General features: G+C 50.0%; 1 protein-coding gene across 2 annotated transcripts in view; it reads left to right on the plus strand.

Annotated features, from left to right (window-relative positions):
* Nucleotides 1-18636, plus strand: part of ALDH5F1 (aldehyde dehydrogenase 5F1) — a 196605-nt gene that overhangs the window by 108681 nt on the left and 69288 nt on the right. The gene's annotated exons all lie outside the window — the stretch shown is intronic.

Below are 18636 nucleotides of genomic sequence, written 5' to 3' on the forward strand. Positions count from 1 at the left end.
TGGGTCTCTGCCGGATGGCGTGCCAGAGAGAGAGAAAGAAAGAAAGAAAGAAAGAAAGATTTTATTAACGTCTTCCAAAAGACCGAACTCGGCCTATGAGACAAATCAGAGTGAGAGAGAGAGAGAGAGAGAGAGAGAGAGAGAGAGAGAGAGAAAGAGAGTTATGTTGCTGAGCAAGGGCGGGAAAGGGAATCAAGTGAGAGAGAGAAATGAAATGAAATGATATATTAACGTCTTCAGAAGGCCAAAATGACCTATGAGACCAAAAAGGTTACAACAATTGGTGGATCTGATACAATGTCTGTGTAAGGAAAGCTAAAAACAACTAAACAACTAACTGAAACTGAAACAACTATGAGAGAGAAAGAAAGAAAGAAAGATACATTAACATCTACGAGAGCCCAAAGTCGGCCTATGAGACAAAAAATAATACAACTGTGTTCTTCCGGTCATCGGAAGAAAAAAAAAAAGTGTGCATGTGTCTGGATACAATTGCGAATCATCATGGATCGGTGGAGCCCATATACAAACAATATAAGGGGGACGAGGATGTGGATGGAGTGCTAAGGCAAGATGCATCTCTATATGCTGAAGGGGTAGTACAAGCATGCTATGCAGATCTATGTCTAACTCCATCCAGTGCCATAAGAGGGATATAAGATATCATACATCGCTGATGCTGAGGCTGTGAATGGCATGAACCTGTACCCTGAGTCTGAATGAAAGCGAGCTAGCCTCTCCTGTGTCTCCATCTGGTGTCTCATTCGGATAGCTGCTATCTCTCGGTGACGGAGTCGGGGTGCTCTATGTCCAGTTTGTCTAGGTCTCCTCCTGGCTCTCAATTCCTGTGCTCTCTGTGCGGTCACCCCACGTGGTACATCAGCTGGCACTGGCATAGCTCTTTGGAAGAAATTTGTGAGCTGGGACTGTCTCCCACCCCTAGTGGGAGCGGGTGTCTGGAGGAGTCTCTCTCGAGAACTATGAAGCTCTAGTAGTAGTCTGCCAAGCTGTCGCTGGTCCGAGGCCTCCATCAACTGATGTAGTGAAGAGTGCTCCTCAAACAATCCTGCATATCTATCTCTGACCCCCTGGTGGGCTCTACATCTACATACAAAGTGATCCTCAGTCTCCACCTCCTCGCGGCACAATCTGCATATACGCTCAGCTCTGGGAACCCTGCTGCTCTCCCAGCCTCTATCTCTAGCTGATGTGATGAGACTCGTAGCTGTCCAATAGCAACGCGAGAGCTGTGTGGCATGTATACATCCATATACCGCGGTCGATGTATAAACCCATCCCTTGAGATGCTCATAAAGTGGTCTCTGTAATACAGCATCTTCGGTGGTAGTGGGCTCTCTGGTGCTGTTCATGTCTCCTGTATGTAGCGCTGCCATATGTCCTATCTCATCACTTTGTTCCTCTCATTGAGAAAGAGGTAACCCCGTGGAGCAGACTGATCATACTGAAAAGGTGGCAACCGCTCAATGTCTATCCCATGATGTGAGAACCACTGTACGATCTGTGCATACCAAGATCCAGTGTGTCCAGCCTCGGCCAGCTGTCTAGATGCCTCAAAAGCTCGGCGGGATAATCTCTCCGTGGGCATCTCCCTCATGCTGTATATAGAGGAGATCGTCTGGAACAATGCCTCCACTACCATAGGTGGTGCAGCAAACTCAGCTCGAACAATGTCGTGCGGGACGGATGGTTTGCTGCGTATCATCCTCGAGAGCATGAAGATCTGTGGTCTCTCCAGTTGTACCCATGTGGAGCTGCAAGCCCTGGTGCCCAAACCGCTGCTGCATACATCAAGGCTGGTGTCACTAATGTATCAAAGAGCCACCCCTTCGTGCGGGGTTCCTGAAAATGTGCCTGATGACACTGACGCTCAAGGCCAGCAAGAGCTGCATACCCTCGGGTCACTCTGTCTCGGACTGCCTGAGCCATGGAGAAGCATCTAGCTGAGCTAGTAAATGTGATGCCAAGGTAAACATAAGAGCTTACCACCTCGACCAGCCCTCCTGCTAATGTGAGAGTAGTGTGGCTCCTGACTGCGGGTGAAGTGTGGAAGATCATAACCTTGGTTTTCCCAAGGTTCACTGTGAGCCCCTGCTGTACGCAGAAGTCATCAAGAGCCACAAGGTGTCTTTGAAGCCCAACCTGCGTGTCGGATACCAAGACGATGTCATCTGCATAAAGCATAACATGGACAGTAATACCTGATAGCTCAACCCCAGAGCCTCCTCCCTGTGTGATGTAATCGACCACCTCTTCAATATAGAGCCCAAAGAGCGTGGGGGAGAGCGGGCACCCCTGCTTCACACCAATGATGCTAGCAACTGTGTCGGACAAGCCTCCTGGGCATCGGACTCTCCCAAAGACCTGCTCATATGGCCTGTATATGCCCCACATCATGTCTGAAGGTATGCCTAGTGTCTATAGTCGCCGAAAGAGGCGCTCTCTGGGCACAGTATCAAATGCCTTGCGGAAATCCACAAAGCAACAATAGAGCCGTTGCCTCCGTGCCTTGGCCTGATCAATCAGGCACCTCAATGTAAAAATGTGGTTGATGGTCGAGAAGGCTCGACGGAAGCCTGCCTGGCCTGCTGCTCTCAATCCCCCAACCTCTGCATGAGTGCTCAGCTCTGCCTCCAAAACTGCCCCGTATAGTTTGGCCAATATATGGCCAATCATGATGGTCCTGTAGTTCGCGGGGTCTAGTACATCTCCCTCTTTGTGGATCGGCACAATAGTGTGCATCGTCCACTCAGCCGGAAACCCCTTTGACAGAGCTCTGTTGAAGAGATGAGCAAGAAATGGTCCCAATGTATCAATAGCATAGATGAGATGCTCTCCATGTAATCCTGTATGATCTGTCGACCGTCCATGTTGGAGTCGGCATATGGCCCTCCTAACCATAGGTGGGGTGAAGAAGGTGGAGACTGTGGAGCATGGCTCTGTGGGCTGTGGTATAGGGGGCTGTGCAGGCACATCATAAAGTCTATCTGCATATGTCTGCCAGGTCTGAGGATCGGCAATAGGTGTGGGAGGACGGGGCTCTCTGAGTCTCCTCCAAGCAGCAGCAGCATCTCTGCTCATGAGCATGTGATATGTGTCCCAATACTAAACCTCCTCATAAGCTCGCTGCTTACGGCGAGTGAGAGTATGCATCCTCCTGCCTGCCTGCCTTTGGGTGATCTCCCCGCGAGCCCTCTGCACTCGGAGACTGTGGTAAAGGTTTGTGCACTCATCATCATACCATCGGTTCTGGGGCATGCTCCCAGATGTAGGTGGGCGTCCTGTCTGTATGTGGTATGGGAAACTCCTCGTGGCTGCGGAGTGCAGTACATGTGAGAGCTGGGAGGTGAGCATGGCCATGGGTGCCGATGGATCTAAGGCAAATAGCTGATCATGAACATGATAGTCGTACACCTCAGCTAGGTCCTGAGTGAAGTGAAAAATAGTGCGTGGTGGCTGTATGATGGGTGGGTGGGTCTCCAGTAAGCTCCTGAAAGTGAGGGATAGGTATGTATGATCCGCCCCAATGGGGCATGGTGGTACGGTGAAGTGAGACACCATATCTGCTGCCTCTCGGGATCCCATCACATAATCCACTGTACTACTGTCGGCTCCCACTCGAAAGCAAGTCAACCCACCTGAATCTGGCCACCACTGAGTCATCGCGTTATAAATAACGAGATGGTGTCGGGCCCCAAGCTCCAGCAAATGTTGCCCATATCCAATGCTGTCAGCTCCTTCGTCAGCGGAGATCCGAGTGGTCCCTGTATCCTCTGTAGCTAGCGGCTCTAGTCTCAAAGGATCCTCGTAGTCATAGATCTCGCACTGTCGGCTCTGAGTCCGTGCATTGAAGTCCCCCATCAAGAAGACTTCTCCCAGTGTCGAATAGTGTAAGATCTCCTCAGATAAGACAGAGTATGGAGACTCACTAGCCTTTCCTCCACCTGGCTCCTCGGTGGTGGCAAACCGCGACCCCTTGGAGGAAAGTAGCAAAGGGCGATATAAATCCATGTGGTCTCCGAGAGACGTAAGCGAATCCACATGTATCTCGCCTCCGAGTCTCGTGCTACGACTCGAACATGCTCATGTAACCCATGCCTGAAAAGCACTGCAATACCTCCCGAACCTTGGGAGGTGGCTTGTCTCATCCCTTGTCGGTGAGCTGACTCCCACTGATAGCCCTCAATCCGTGGTAAGCCCCTCTCCGGGCTCTCATGTGTCTCTGTCATCAAGATGATATCCCGGCCCTCCATCACCTCCTCAAGTCTCCCTGGATGTGTCCATAGGACTCCATTACAATTCGAGATTGCTATGTGTATCTCTTTGTCTTCATGTTGTTTCCTCCGTGTCTCATAGGCCAGATGGCGCTATTCGACCCTCTTTCCATCAATGTAGATGTGACCATCCCTATAATGTGCCTTCTTCCCTTCTTTGCGTGCCGCCTTGATCTTTGGCATGCATAATCTTCTGTGCTCCAGTTGCATCCATGTGAGATCATCATCGAAGTAGATGGGGTCCCCTAGCAAGCTCCTCAAGATAGCCCGTCTTCTCATAAAGCTCATCCTACTCTCCTCGTCCGGGAACTGTAGCACTAAGGCCTTGCCTTTGGTGGAGTCCTTTGGGGTTGTCCTCCATACTCTAGTGAATGGGAGCGGCTCATCCTCCTTTAGTCCTAGCTTGGTACATAGGTTCCGCCCGTCAATCTCGGGCGTGGAGGTAGTGCTCTCTGGTATCCCTGTGTGACTCGGATGTTGAGGCGCCGGATCCGTCGCATCTTCTCTTCATCAAGAGTAGACTGCATCATGTGTACATCTTCTTGTACCTCCTTCTTGATGTTCTCCTTCATCACTTGTACATCTTCTTGCACCTCCTTTTTGATGTTCTTCTTCATCACTTCTACCCATCCTTCGCGGGCCGCCTCCATTTTCCCCTCGATTGTGTGGGTGAGGGTTTTGGTGATCTCTTCTTTGATTGCCTCTTTGTCCACCTCAAGAGTCTCTCCTTTCTCTCGTGGACGATCGCGTAAGGATGCCAGTTCGCCCTTCAAAAGCTTGATTTCCTCCTGCATGGCGACCTTTTCCTTCTCCCACTGCTCCAAAAGACCGAACTCGGCCTATGAGACAAATCGGTGTACCTGTATGGGGTATCCTCTGTCATCCCAACAAAATGAAAAACTATTGAACTAAAAAGCTGATCTGGGTGTGCAATAAGCTTGTCTGTTCAGAGGAGATTATGCATTATTCTACACTAGGGGAGGTATTTCGTACGGGTGACTTCAATGCCCACACACAGAGCAGAAAGTGTGAGGTGTATGACTATGATGACATGGAGATCCTCGACCCTGTGGATCCAGAGGAGATAGGGGCTAGTCGGGCATTAGAGGACACTGGACCAGACAGAGGACATTATGGGGACCACTTACTAGAGTTGGGAGCCAGGCATCGTCTCGTTATTTATAACAGGATGCTACAGTGGCCGGGATCAGGAGGGCTGACATGCTTCCCACATGGGGGTCATACACGGACCGGAGACACGGTGGTAGACTACATTATGGGGTCTTTGGAGGCATCACAGCTTGTCACCTTATTCTCCATCCCACCTCGTCCTATTGGGGCAGATCATACATACTTGGCATTTTCACTAGCCGGATCACTAGTATCACGAACCCCCCACATACCGACGCCACAAACTACCATCGACTTCACACATGACTTGACAGACATATACACTAGCAGAGTAGAGGATGGGCTCCTACTCATGGATCCCTTGGCACCTATGGATACCATTACAGCCCAACTGGCATCACTCCTACACACATGTGCATTACAGAGAGAGTGTGTGAAAGAGAGAAAGCGCAGGCGACGGGGAGAGAGATGCGAAGGCGACGAGAGAGAGAGAGAGAGAGAGAGAGAGAGAGAGAGAGAGAGAGAGAGAGAGAGAGAGAGAGAGAGAGAGAATGAAATGATATATTAACGTCTTCAAAAGGCCAAAATGACCTATGAGACCAAAAAGGTTACAATAATTGGTGGATCTGATACAATGTCTATGTAAGAAAAGCTAAAAACAACTAAACAACTAACTGAAAAACTGAAACAACTATGAGGAAAAGTACGGTACTAGGAGCTCCTAATGGATAACATTTGGGAGGAAAATTCCAACAACAAAGGTAAGCATCATACACATCACTATCCAAATATGTCTCTCATCGGTCGATGGCGGATATCCTCAATGTCCTCCATGGTGAGTACTCTGACTGGACGTCTCCCATGCCATGCCAGTATGGTCGTGATCCTCTGTTGTAGTCTCCGCCGGTGTCGAGATGGGCCTCTCATCTTGGGGCGCCTGGACCGCCCCAACTCTATAGCCCGATCAATCAGTGTACCTCTGGTGCGGCTATACTCTAGGGCTAGCTGCAATTCCTGTTGGCCTGACTGCTCAATCTCTGGTCGAAAGAAGTCTGTAATCTGCCGCTGTAGGTGTCTCTCCCTCTCTGATCCCCTTCCTCTCAAGAGACTCTCTCTATGTCTACGAAGCTCCAACAAGTAAAATCTGAGGCATCTCTGATCCTGGTATCTCATGACTCTAGAAAGTGGTCCGAAACCCTCTCTGAACAGGCAGTGAAAACGGCCTCGTATCTCATAATATACTGGACAGTGACATATGTAATGTAACTCTGTCTCTGGCTCCATCTGGCACAGCTGACAAATCCTGGCCTCAGCTGTTACTCCTCTGAATCTGCCAGTCTCAATCTCTAGCTGGTGTGAGGATGGCGCATGTGACCAATAGCACACCGTACCCCATGAGAAAGATGAGTATCCATGTAGCTGGGTCTAATCACAAACCCATCTTGCGTGAGCTGGAGAATATGATCTCTATAGAAAGCCATCTTCGTACCAAGATCGTGTGTCGGCTGTATCCATGCCCTCATAGTGTCCAGTTGAATCAAGTCCTGCCTGATAAGTCTGGTAATCTCTGCCCGTGTGAGAGAGAGGGAGGGTGCATCCAGGGAGTACTGAAATGGAGGTAGCCTCTCTATACTAAAGCCATGCAGCTGGAACCAAGCTGTCATCTGTGCATACCAACATGATCCGTCTCCCTGTGATGCCAACTGTCGTGAAGACTCGAGGGCTAAGCGAGCATATCTGTCTCTAGGGAGTCGGGGTGCTCTATGTCTAGTCTGTCTAGGTCTCCTTCTGGCTCTCAATTCGTCTGCTCTCTGTGCAGTCACGCCACGTGGTACATCAGCTGGCACTGGCATAGCTCTCTGGAAGAAATTTGTGAGCTGGGACTGTCTCCCACCCCTAGTGGGAACGGGTGTTTGGAGGAGTCTCTCTCAAGAACTATGAAGCTCTAGTAGTAGTCTGCCAAGCTGTCGTTGGTCCGAGGCCTCCATCAACTGATGTAGTGAAGAGTGCTCCTCAAACAATCCTGCATATCTATCTCTGACCCCCTAGTGAGCTCTACATCTACATACAAAGTGATCCTCAGTCTCCACCTCCTCGTGGGACAATCTGCATATCCGCTCAGCTCTGGGAACCCGTGCCGCTCTCCCAGCCTCTATCTCTAGGTGATGTGATGAGACTCGTAGCTGTCCAATAGCAACGCGAGAGCTGTGGGGCATGTATACATCCATGTACCGCGGTTGATGTTTAAACCCATCCCCTGAGATGCTCATAAAGTGGTCTCTGTAATACAGCATCTTCGGTGGTAGTGGGCTCTCTGGTGCTGTTCATGTCTCCTGTATGTAGCGCTGCCATATGTCCTATCTCATCACTTTGTTCCTCTCATTGAGAAAGAGGTAACCCCGTGGAGCAGACTGATCATACTGAAAAGGTGGCAACCGCTCAATGTCTATCCCATGATGTGAGAACCACTGTACGATCTGTGCATACCAAGATCCAGTGTGTCCAGCCTCGGCCAGCTGTCTAGATGCCTCAAAAGCTCGGCGGGATAATCTCTCCGTGGGCATCTCCCTCATGCTGTATATAGAGGAGATCGTCTGGAACAATGCCTCCACTACCATAGGTGGTGCAGCAAACTCAGCTCGAACAATGTCGTGCGGGACGGATGGTTTGCTGCGTATCATCCTCGAGAGCATGAAGATCTGTGGTCTCTCCAGTTGTACCCATGTGGAGCTGCAAGCCCTGGTGCCCAAACCGCTGCTGCATACATCAAGGCTGGTGTCACTAATGTATCAAAGAGCCACCCCTTCGTGCGGGGTTCCTGAAAATGTGCCTGATGACACTGACGCTCAAGGCCAGCAAGAGCTGCATACCCTCGGGTCACTCTGTCTCGGACTGCCTGAGCCATGGAGAAGCATCTAGCTGAGCTAGTAAATGTGATGCCAAGGTAAACATAAGAGCTTACCACCTCGACCAGCCCTCCTGCTAATGTGAGAGTAGTGTGGCTCCTGACTGCGGGTGAAGTGTGGAAGATCATAACCTTGGTTTTCCCAAGGTTCACTGTGAGCCCCTGCTGTACGCAGAAGTCATCAAGAGCCACAAGGTGTCTTTGAAGCCCAACCTGCGTGTCGGATACCAAGACGATGTCATCAGCATAAAGCATAACATGGACAGTAATACCTAATAGCTCAACCCCAGAGCCTCCTCCCTGTGTGATGTAATCGACCACCTCATCAATATAGAGCCCAGAGAGCGTGGGGGAGAGCCGGCACCCCTGCTTCACAATGATGGTGCTAGCAACTGTGTCGGACAAGCCTCCTGGGCATCGGACTCTCCCAAAGACTTGCTCATATAGCTTGTATATGCCCCACATCATGTCTGAAGGTATGCCTAGTGTCTGTAGTCGCCGAAAGAGGCGCTCTCTGGGCACAGTATCAAATGCCTTGCAGAAATCCACAAAGCAACAATAGAGCCGTTGCCTCCGTGCCTTGGCCTGATCAATCAGGCACCTCAATGTAAAAATGTGGTCGGTGGTCGAGAAGGCTCGACGGAAGCCTGCCTGGCCTGCTGCTCTCAATCCCCGAACCTCTGCATGAGTGCTCAGCTCTGCCTCCAAAACTGCCCCGTATAGTTTGGCCAATATATGGCCAATCATGATGGTCCTGTAGTTCGCGGGGTCTAGTACATCTCCCGCTTTGTGGATCGGCACAATAGTGTGCATCGTCCACTCAGCCGGAAACCCCTCTAACAGAGCTCTGTTGAAGAGATGAGCAAGAAATGGTGCCAATGTATCAATAGCATAGATGAGATGCTCTTTGTGTAATCCTGTATGATCTGTCGCCCGTCCATGTTGGAGTCGGCAGATGGCCCTCCTAACCATAGGTGGGGTGAAGAAGGTGGAGACTGTGGAGCATGGCTCTGTGGGCTGTGGTATAGGGGGCTGTGCAGGCACATCATAAAGTCTCTGTGCATATGTCTGCCAGGTTTAAGGATTAGCAATAGGTGTGGGAGGACAGGGCTCTCTGAGTCTCCTCCAAGCAGCAGCAGCATCTCTGCTCATGAGCATGTGATATGTGTCCCAGTATTGAGCCTCCTGATAAGCTCGCCGCTTACGGTGGGTGAGAGTATGCATCCTCCTGCCGGCCTGCCTCTCGGTGATCTCCCCGCGAGCCCTTTGCACTCGGAGACTGCGGTAAAGGTTTCTGCACTCATCATCATCCATCTGGGGCATGCTCCCAGATGTAGGTGGTTGTCCTGTCTGTATGTGGTATGGGAAACTCCTCGGGGCTGCGGAGTGCAGTACATGTGAGAGCTGGGAGGTGAGCATGGCCATGGGTGCCGATGGATCTAAGGCAAATAGCTGATCATGAACATAATAGTCGTACACCTCGGCTAGCTCCTGAGTGAAGTGAAAAACAGTGCATGGTGGCTGTATGATGGGTGGGTGGGTCTCCAGTAAGCTCCTGAAAGTGAGGGTTAGGTATGGATGATCCGCCCCAATGGGGCATGGTGGTACAGTGAAGTGAGACACCATGTCTGCTGCCTCCCGGGATCCCATCACATAATCCACTGTACTACTGCCGCCTCCCACTGGAAAGCAAGTCAACCCACCTGAATCTGGCCACTGAGTCATCGCGTTATAAATACAAAATCCTGGATACTCGGGATGAAGGTTGGCGAGGCTAAAACATAATCCACTGTGCTGGCCCGAGAGAGAGAGAAATGAAATGAAAAGTTATATTAACGTCCTCAAAAGGCCATAATGACCTATGAGACCAAAAAGTTACATCATGGTGTATCTGATACGATGTCTAGATTAAAAAAAACCAGAAAATGAAAAATAAAGATGATACTACTAGCACCTATAAAATGAAAGTGGAACTGGAAGGTAAACAGAAACCCTTATAGGGTGTGAGGGGGGGGGTATGCTATGGAGGTGAGTGGAGTACAGTGGGGATACAATATCATGTGGGACGCGGAGAGAGAGAGAGAGAGAGAGAGAGAGAGAGAGAGAGAGAGAGAGAGAGAGAGAGAGAGAGAGAGAGAGATATGAATGAAATGAAATGAAATATTAACGTCTTCAAAAGGCCAAAGTGACCTATGAGATCAAAGTTACAACCATGTGACATCTGATACACTGTCTGGAAAAGAAAAGAAAGAACTAAGTATTCAGCCCCACAATACATCAGTAGGGGGGGCATCCGGAAGGAGCAACTAGGGAGAGTGGGAAGCTAATGCTACTGGTCAAAATGGGGTACATGAGTACATGGATACATGAATATGGGGGAGTACTAAAGTGACAGTGACTGGACATAGCAAGAGCCCTCACAGGAGTTGGGGACGAAGATGGCTTTCTATAGAGACCATCTTCTCCGCACCACTAAGGATGGCTTTATACTTGGACCGAGCTACATGGATACCCATCTATCTCATGGATTGAGGTGCGCCATTGGGTAGATCCGCACCTCCTCACATCAGTTAGAGATAGAGACAGGCAGATTTAGAGGCATACCTCCAGGGGACAGGATTTGTCAGATTTGTTGGATAGAGCCAGAGACAGAGGAGCACTACATCTCTCGCTGCACAGCATATTATGAGATTCGAGGGCGCTACCATTGCCTTTTCAGAGAGGGATTTGGACCACTGGCTAGAGTCATGGACTATTGTGATCAGCGATGCTTGGGTTCTTATCTCCTCGAGATCCGCAGGCTCAGAGAGTTATTCATCAGGAGCAGACGCCAGACTGGAAGGGAGTCCACACAGAGACAGATTACTGACTTCTTTAGAGGGACTACCCGGGAGGACACACAGCGGACAGCCCAGCAGCAAGCACCCCGTGGGACTCTAGTTGAGAGAGCTATCCAGTTGGGCAGATCTAGACGCCCGAGGGTTCGCGGATCCTCACATCGGAGACGGTGCCTACACCGGAGGATTCAGAGCATCATTGCGAGGCATCGGGCTTGCCGACCACGCATCTCACTATGGCAGATATCCAGGCCATCCGGCAAAGACCCATGCTAGAGCTCCTAGGATGATTACGACTCCAGCCATATACTGTTGTTCCTTGTGTCCAACTGAATGAGGTCCTGTCTGATGACTCTACTAATATGAGAGAGAGAGAGAGAGAGAGAGAGAGCGAGAGAGCGAGAGAGAGAGATTAACGTCTACGAGAGGCCGAAGTCGGCTTATGAGAAAAAATAATACAACTGTGTTCTCCCGGTCATCGGAAGAAAAGAAAGAAAAGAAAAAGTGTGCATCTGTCTGGATACGACTGTGAATCATCATGGAGCGGTGGAGCCCATAAACAAACAATATAAAGGGGGGTGGGGATGTGGATGGAGTGCTAAGGCAAGATGCATCTCTATATGTTGAAGGGGTAGTACAAGCATGCTATGCAGATCTTTGTCTAACTCCATCCAGTGCCATAAGAGGGATATAAGATATCATGCATCGCCGATGCTGAGGCTGCGAATGGGTGAACACGTACCCTGGAGTCTGGATGAAAGCGAGCTAGCCTCTCCTGTGTCTCCATCTGGTGTTTCGTTCGGATAGCTGCTATCTCTCGGTGACGGAGTCGGGGTGCTCTATGTCCAGTGTGTCTAGGTCTCCTCCTGGCTCTCAATTCCTCTACTCTCTGTGTGGTTACCCCACGTGGTACATCAGCTGGCACTGGCATAGCTCTCTGGAAGAAATTTGTGAGCTGGAACTGTCTCCCACCCCTAGTGGGAGCGGGTGTCTGGAGGAGTCTCTCTCGAGAACTATGAAGCTCTAGTAGTAGTCTGCCAAGCTGTCGCTGGTCCGAGGCCTCCATCAACTGATGTAGTGAAGAGTGCTCCTCAAACAATCCTGCATATCTATCTCTGACCCCCTGGTGGGCTCTACATCTACATACAAAGTGATCCTCAGTCTCCACCTCCTCGCGGCACAATCTGCATATCCGCTCAGCTTTGGGAACCCGTGCCGCCGTCCCAGCCTCTATCTCTAGCTGATGTGATGAGACTCGTAGCTGTCCAATAGCAGTGCGAGAGCTGTGGGGCATGTCTTCATCCATGTACCGCGGTCGTTGTATAAACCCATCCCTTGAAATGCTCATAAAGTGGTCTCGTTAAATACAGCATCTTCGGTGGTAGTGGGCTCTCTGGTGTTGTCCATGTCTCCTGTATGTAGCGCTGCCATATGTCATGTATCATCAATCTGTTCCTCTCATTGAGAGAGAGGTAACCCCGTGGAGTAGACTGATCATACTGAAAAGGTGGCAACCGCTCAATGTCTATCCCATGATGGGAGAACCACTATAGCATCTGTGCATACCAAGATCCAGTGTGTCCAGCCTCGGCCAGCTGTTTGGATGCCTCAAAAGCTCGGCGGGATAATCTCTCCGTGGGCATCTCCCTCATCCTGTATATAAAGGAGATCGTCGGGAACAATGCCTCCACTGCCATAGGTAGTGCAGCAAACTCAGCTCGAACAATGTCGTGCGGGACGGATCGTTTGCTGCGTATCATCCTCGAGAGCATCAAGATCTGTGGTCTCTCCAACTGTACCCCTGTGGAGGTTGCAAGCCCTGGTGCCCAAACCGCTGCTGCATACATCAAGGCTGGTGTCACTAATGTATCAAAGAGCCACCCCTTCGTGCGGGGTTCCTGAAAATGCGCCTGATGACATCGATGCTCAAGGCCAGCAAGAGCTGCATACCCCCGGGTCACTCTGTCTCGGACTGCCTGAGCCATGGAGAAGCGTCCAGTTGAGCTAGTAAATGTGATGCCAAGGTAAACATAAGAGCTCACCACCTCGACCCGCCCTCCTGCTAATGTGAGAGTAGTGTGGCTCCTGACTGCGGGTGAGGTGTGGAAGATCATAACCTTGGTTTTCCCTAGGTTCACTATGAGACCATGCTGTGCGCAGAAGTCATCAAGAGCCACAAGGTGTCTTTGAAGCCCAACCTGCGTGTCGGATACCAAGACGATGTCATCTGCATAAAGCATAACATGGACAGTAATACCTGATAGCTCAACCCCAGAGCCTCCTCCCTGTGTGATGTAATCGACCACCTCATCAATATAGAGCCCAAAGAGCGTGGGGGAGAGCGGGCACCCCTGCTTCACACCAATGGTGCTAGCAACTGTGTCGGACAAGCCTCCTGGGCATCGGACTCTTCCAAAGACCTGCTCATATAGCCTGTATATGCCCCACATCATGTCTGAAGGTATGCCTAGTGTCTGTAGTCGCCGAAAGAGGCGCTCTCTGGGCACAGTATCAAATGCCTTGCGGAAATCCACAAAGCAACAATAGAGCCGTTGCCTCCGTGCCTTGGCCTGATCAATCAGGCACCTCAATGTAAAAATGTGGTCGATGGTCGAGAAGGCTCGACGGAAGCCTGCCTGGCCTGCTGCTCTCAATCCCCCAACCTCTGCATGAGTGCTCAGCTCTGCCTCCAAAACTGCCCCGTATAGTTTGGCCAATATATGGCCAATCATGATGGTCCTGTAGTTCACGGGGTCTAGTACATCTCCCGCTTTGTGGATCGGCACAATAGTGTGCATCGTCCACTCAGCCGGAAACCCCTCTGACAGAGCTCTGTTGAAGAGATGAGCAAGAAATGGTCCCAAAGTATCAATAGCATAGATGAGATGCTCTTTGTGTAATCCTGTATGATCAGTCGCCCCTCCATGTTGGAGTCGGCATATGGCCCTCCTAACCATAGGTGGGGTGAAGAAGGTGGTGACTTTGGAGCATGGCTCTGTGGGCTGTGGTATAGGGGGCTATGCAGGCACATCATAGAGTCTCTCTGCATATGTCTGCTAGGTCTGAGGATCGGTAATAGGTGTGGGAGCACGGGGCTCTCTGAGTCTCCTCCAAGCAGCAGCAGGATCTCTGCTCTATGAGCATGTGATATGTGTCCTAGTATTGAGCCTCCTCATAAGCTCGCCGCTTACGGCGGGTGAGTATGCATCCTCCTGCCTGCCTGTCTCTGGGTGATCGCCCCGTGAGTCCTCTGCACTCAGAGACTGCGGTAAAGGTTTGTGCACGCATCATCATACCATCGGTTCTGGGGCATGCTCCCAGATGTAGGTGGCTGTCTTGTCTGTATGTGGTATGGGAAACTCCTCGCGGCTGCGGAGTGCAGTACATGTGAGAGCTGGGAGGTGAGCATAGCCATGGGTGCCGATGGGTCTAAGGCAAATAGCTGATCATGAACATGATAGTCGTACACACATCGGCTAGGTCCTGAGTGAAGTGGAAAATAGTGCGTGGTGGCTGTATGATGGGTGGGTGGGTCTCCAGTAAGCTCCTCAAATTGAGGGATAGGTATGTATGATCCGCCCCAATGGGGCATGGTGGTACGGTGAAGTGAGACACCATATCTGCTGCCTCCTGGGATCCCATCACATAGTCCACTGTACTGCTGCCGCCCCCCATTGGAAAGCAAGTCAACCCACCTGAATCTGGCCACTGAGTCATCGCGTTATAAATAACGAGATGGTGTCGGGCCCGAAGCTCCAGCAAATGTTGCCCATATCCAATGCTGTCAGCTCCTCCGTCAGCGGAGATCCGAGTGGTCCCTGTATCCTCTGTAGCTAGCGGCTCTAGTCTCAAGGGATCCTCAAAGTCATAGATCTCGCACTGTCTGCTCTGAGTCCGTGCATTGAAGTCCCCCATCAAGAAGACTTCTCCGAGTGTCGAATAGTGTAAGATCTCCTCAGATAAGACAGTGTATGGAGACTCACTAGCCTCTCCTCCACCCGGCTCCTCGATGGTGGCAAACCGTGACCCCTTCGGAGGAAAGTAGCAAAGGGCGATATAAATCCATCTGGTCTACGAGAGGCGTAAGCTAATCCACATGTATGTCGTCTCCGAGTCTCGTGCTACGACTCGAACATGCTCATGTAACCCATGTTTGAAAAGCGTTGCAATACCTCCTGAACCTCGGGAGGTGGCCTGTCTCATCCCCTGTCGGTGAGCTGACTCCCACTGATCACCCTCAACCCGTGGTAAGCCCCTCTCCGGGCTCTCATGTGTCTCTATCATCAAGATGATATCCCGGCCCTCCATCACCTCCTTAAGTCTCCCTGGATGTGTTCGTAGGACTCCGTTAATAGTTCCAAACTGCTATGCGTATCTCTTTGTCTTCATGTTGTTTCCTCCGTGTCTCATAGGCCAGATGGTGCTATTCGACCCTCTTCCCATCAATGTAGATGTGAGCATCCCTATAATGTGCCTTCTTCCCTTCTTTGCGTGCCGCCTTGATCTTCGGCATGCATAATCTTCAGTGCTCCAGCTGCATCCATGTGAGGTCATCATCGAAGTAGATGGGGTCCTTGGCAAGCTCCTCAAGGTAGCCCGTCTTGTCATAAAGCTCATCCTACTCTCCTCGTCTGGGAACTGTAGCACTAAGGCCTTGCCTTTGGTGGAGTCCTTTGGGAAAGAAAGAAAGAAAGATAATTAGCGTTTGCAAAAGGCCAAAATTGGCCTATGAGACAAACAAGTAGAACAATGATGTTCCTCCAGTCATCAAGACAAAAATGTGAAGAGGAAAATGTGGAGTGAGAGAGAGACAGAGAGAAAATGAAATGATATATAACGTCTTCAAAAGGCCAAAATGACCTAGGAGACCAAAAAGGTTACAACAATTGGTGGATCTGATACAATGTCTGTATAAGAAAAGCTAAAACAACTAAACAACTAATGGAAACTGAAACAACAACTATGAGGAAAAGTAAGGTACTAAGAGCTCCTAATGGATAACATCTGGGAAGGAAATCTCCAGCAACAAAGGTAAGCATTATATACATCACTATCTAAAGATGTCTCTCATCGGTCGATGGCGTATATCCTCAATGTCCTCCATGGTGAGTACTCTGACTGGACGTCTCCCATGCCGTGCTAGTATGGTCCTGATCCTCTGTTGTAGTCTCCGTCGGTGTTGTTGTGTGTGTGTGTGTGTGAGAGAGAGAGAGAGAAATGAAATGAAATGAAATGAAATGTTATATTAACGTCTTCAAAAGGCCATAATGACCTATGAGACCAAAAGTTACATCATGGTGGATCTGATACAATGTCTGGATAAAAAAACCCAGAAAATGAAAAATAAAGATGATACTACTGGCACCTAGAAAATGAAACTGGAACTGGAAGGTACACTATGGAGGTACCTCCATCTCATAATATGTGCCGCATCGGACACTGGCGGATCTCCTCAATATCCTCTGTGGTCAGCACCCTGACTGGGTGTCTCGCATGCCTCGCAAGAATAATCCGAATCTGCCGCTGCAACCTCCGTCTATGCTGGGATGCCCTCCTCCGTGGTCGTGGGCGTCTGGACCACCCAAGCTCAATCGCACGATCAATCAGTGTACCCCTGGTGTGGGCGGTATCCATGTCCTGCTGCTGCTGTGGTCCATCTGGCGCAGTGATGGCCGGACTAAAGAAGTCTGTAATGTGCCTCTGAGTCTGGCTCTCTGTTCGCCTAAGCAGGCTATCTCTATGTCTCCGCAGCTCAAGCAAGAACAATCCCAAACACCTCTGGTCCTGGTACCCCATGACTCTGGAAAGTGGTCCAAAACCCTCTCTGAATAAACAGTGGAAACGACCACGTATCTCATAGTATGCAGTACAATGGCATATATAATGCAGCTCTGTCTCTGGCTCCCCATGGCATACTCGGCATATCCTGGCCTCAGCTGGTATACCTCTATATCGGCCAATCTCAATCTCAAGCTGGTGTGAGGATGTGCGAATCTGACCAATAGCACATCGTACTGCATGAGACAAGTGTACATCCATGTAACTGGGTCTGATCACAAAACCATCTGCTGTGAGCTGAAGAAAATGTTCTCTGTAGAAAGCCATCTTCGTGCCCAGCTCCTCAGTCGGCTGTATCCATGTCCTCCTAATGTCCAGCTGAACTAAATCCTGACGGATGAGTCTGGTAATCTCTGTCCGTGTAAGAGTGAGAGAGGGTGCCTCCAGAGAATACTGGAAGGGAGGCAATCTGTCCATGCTAAAACCATGTGCCTGGAACCAAGATGTCATCTGTCCATACCAACAAGCCGTGTCTCCCTGTAAAGCTAACTGTCGGGAGGACTCCAGGGCGAGGCGTGCATATCTGTCTCGGGGGAGATCCCACAAGCCATGTATGTAGGAGACTGATCTCGTAAGAGCCTCAATCACCAGAGGGGCAGCCGCCAGCTCTGCTCGAATAATCTCATGAGGTACCACAGCCTTGGCTCTAATAAGCCTAGCAATCATAGATACCAAAGGCCTCTCCATACCTCTCCACCCGCCTGCGCTGTGATGGCCCACTGAAGGTCCCCATATCTGCACTCCATAAAGCATAGCTGATGTCACTAGAGTGTCAAAAAGCCAGAGTTTTGTTCGAGGTTCCTGAAACTGAACCTGCGAACACATCCTCTCCAAACCACCCAGGGCTGCATGTGCTCTAGTCAATCTAGTCTCTGCTGCTCTCCTCATCGAAAACACTGGCCCACTGAATACTACCCCAAGATATGTATATGCATCTGTATACTCCACAATCTCCTGCCCATATGTAAATGTGGGAGCTGATCGCCTAACCCACTGTGGCGTGGTGTTAAACACCATAACCTTGGTTTTGCCAAGGTTGACAGACAATCCACTATCATGTGCAAACTCATGTAAAGCATCCAGATGACGCTGCATACCCTCAGGAGAGTCAGAGATCAACACAATATCATCAGCATATAACAATAGTGGGATCCATGTACCTGCTAGCTGGGCTCCTCTGTCCCCCAATCTCTCAATGTAGTCAGAAGCCTCATCCACATACATACCAAACAGTGAAGGAGATAACGGGCAACCTTGCTTCACTCCTATAGTGGAGTGAACCAAAGTAGAGACCCCCTCTGGGGTGCGTACCTGTCCTGCAACTGATCTGTATAAAGCCATAATTCCCCATATGAGAGAGAGAGAGAGAGAGAGAGAGAGAGAGAGAGAGAGAGAGAGAGAGAGAGAGAGAGAGAAGAAGAAGAAGAAGAAGAAGAAAGAAAGAAAGGAGGAAAGATATATCAAGCATTTACCAAAGGCCCAATGGGCCTATGAGACCAAAGAAAAGAAAGATATATTAAGCTTCTACTAAAGGTGAATTTGGGCATGTTCCTGGATTCATCTAGGTATATACATAAGCTTCTACTAAAGACCCAATGGGCCTATGAGACCGAAGTGATACAATAATATCCAT

The sequence above is a fragment of the Cibotium barometz genome, chromosome 64, assembly GCF_041138505.1.
Source record: "Cibotium barometz isolate CiBa-2024 chromosome 64, ASM4113850v1, whole genome shotgun sequence".
Taxonomy (NCBI): domain Eukaryota; kingdom Viridiplantae; phylum Streptophyta; class Polypodiopsida; order Cyatheales; family Cibotiaceae; genus Cibotium; species Cibotium barometz.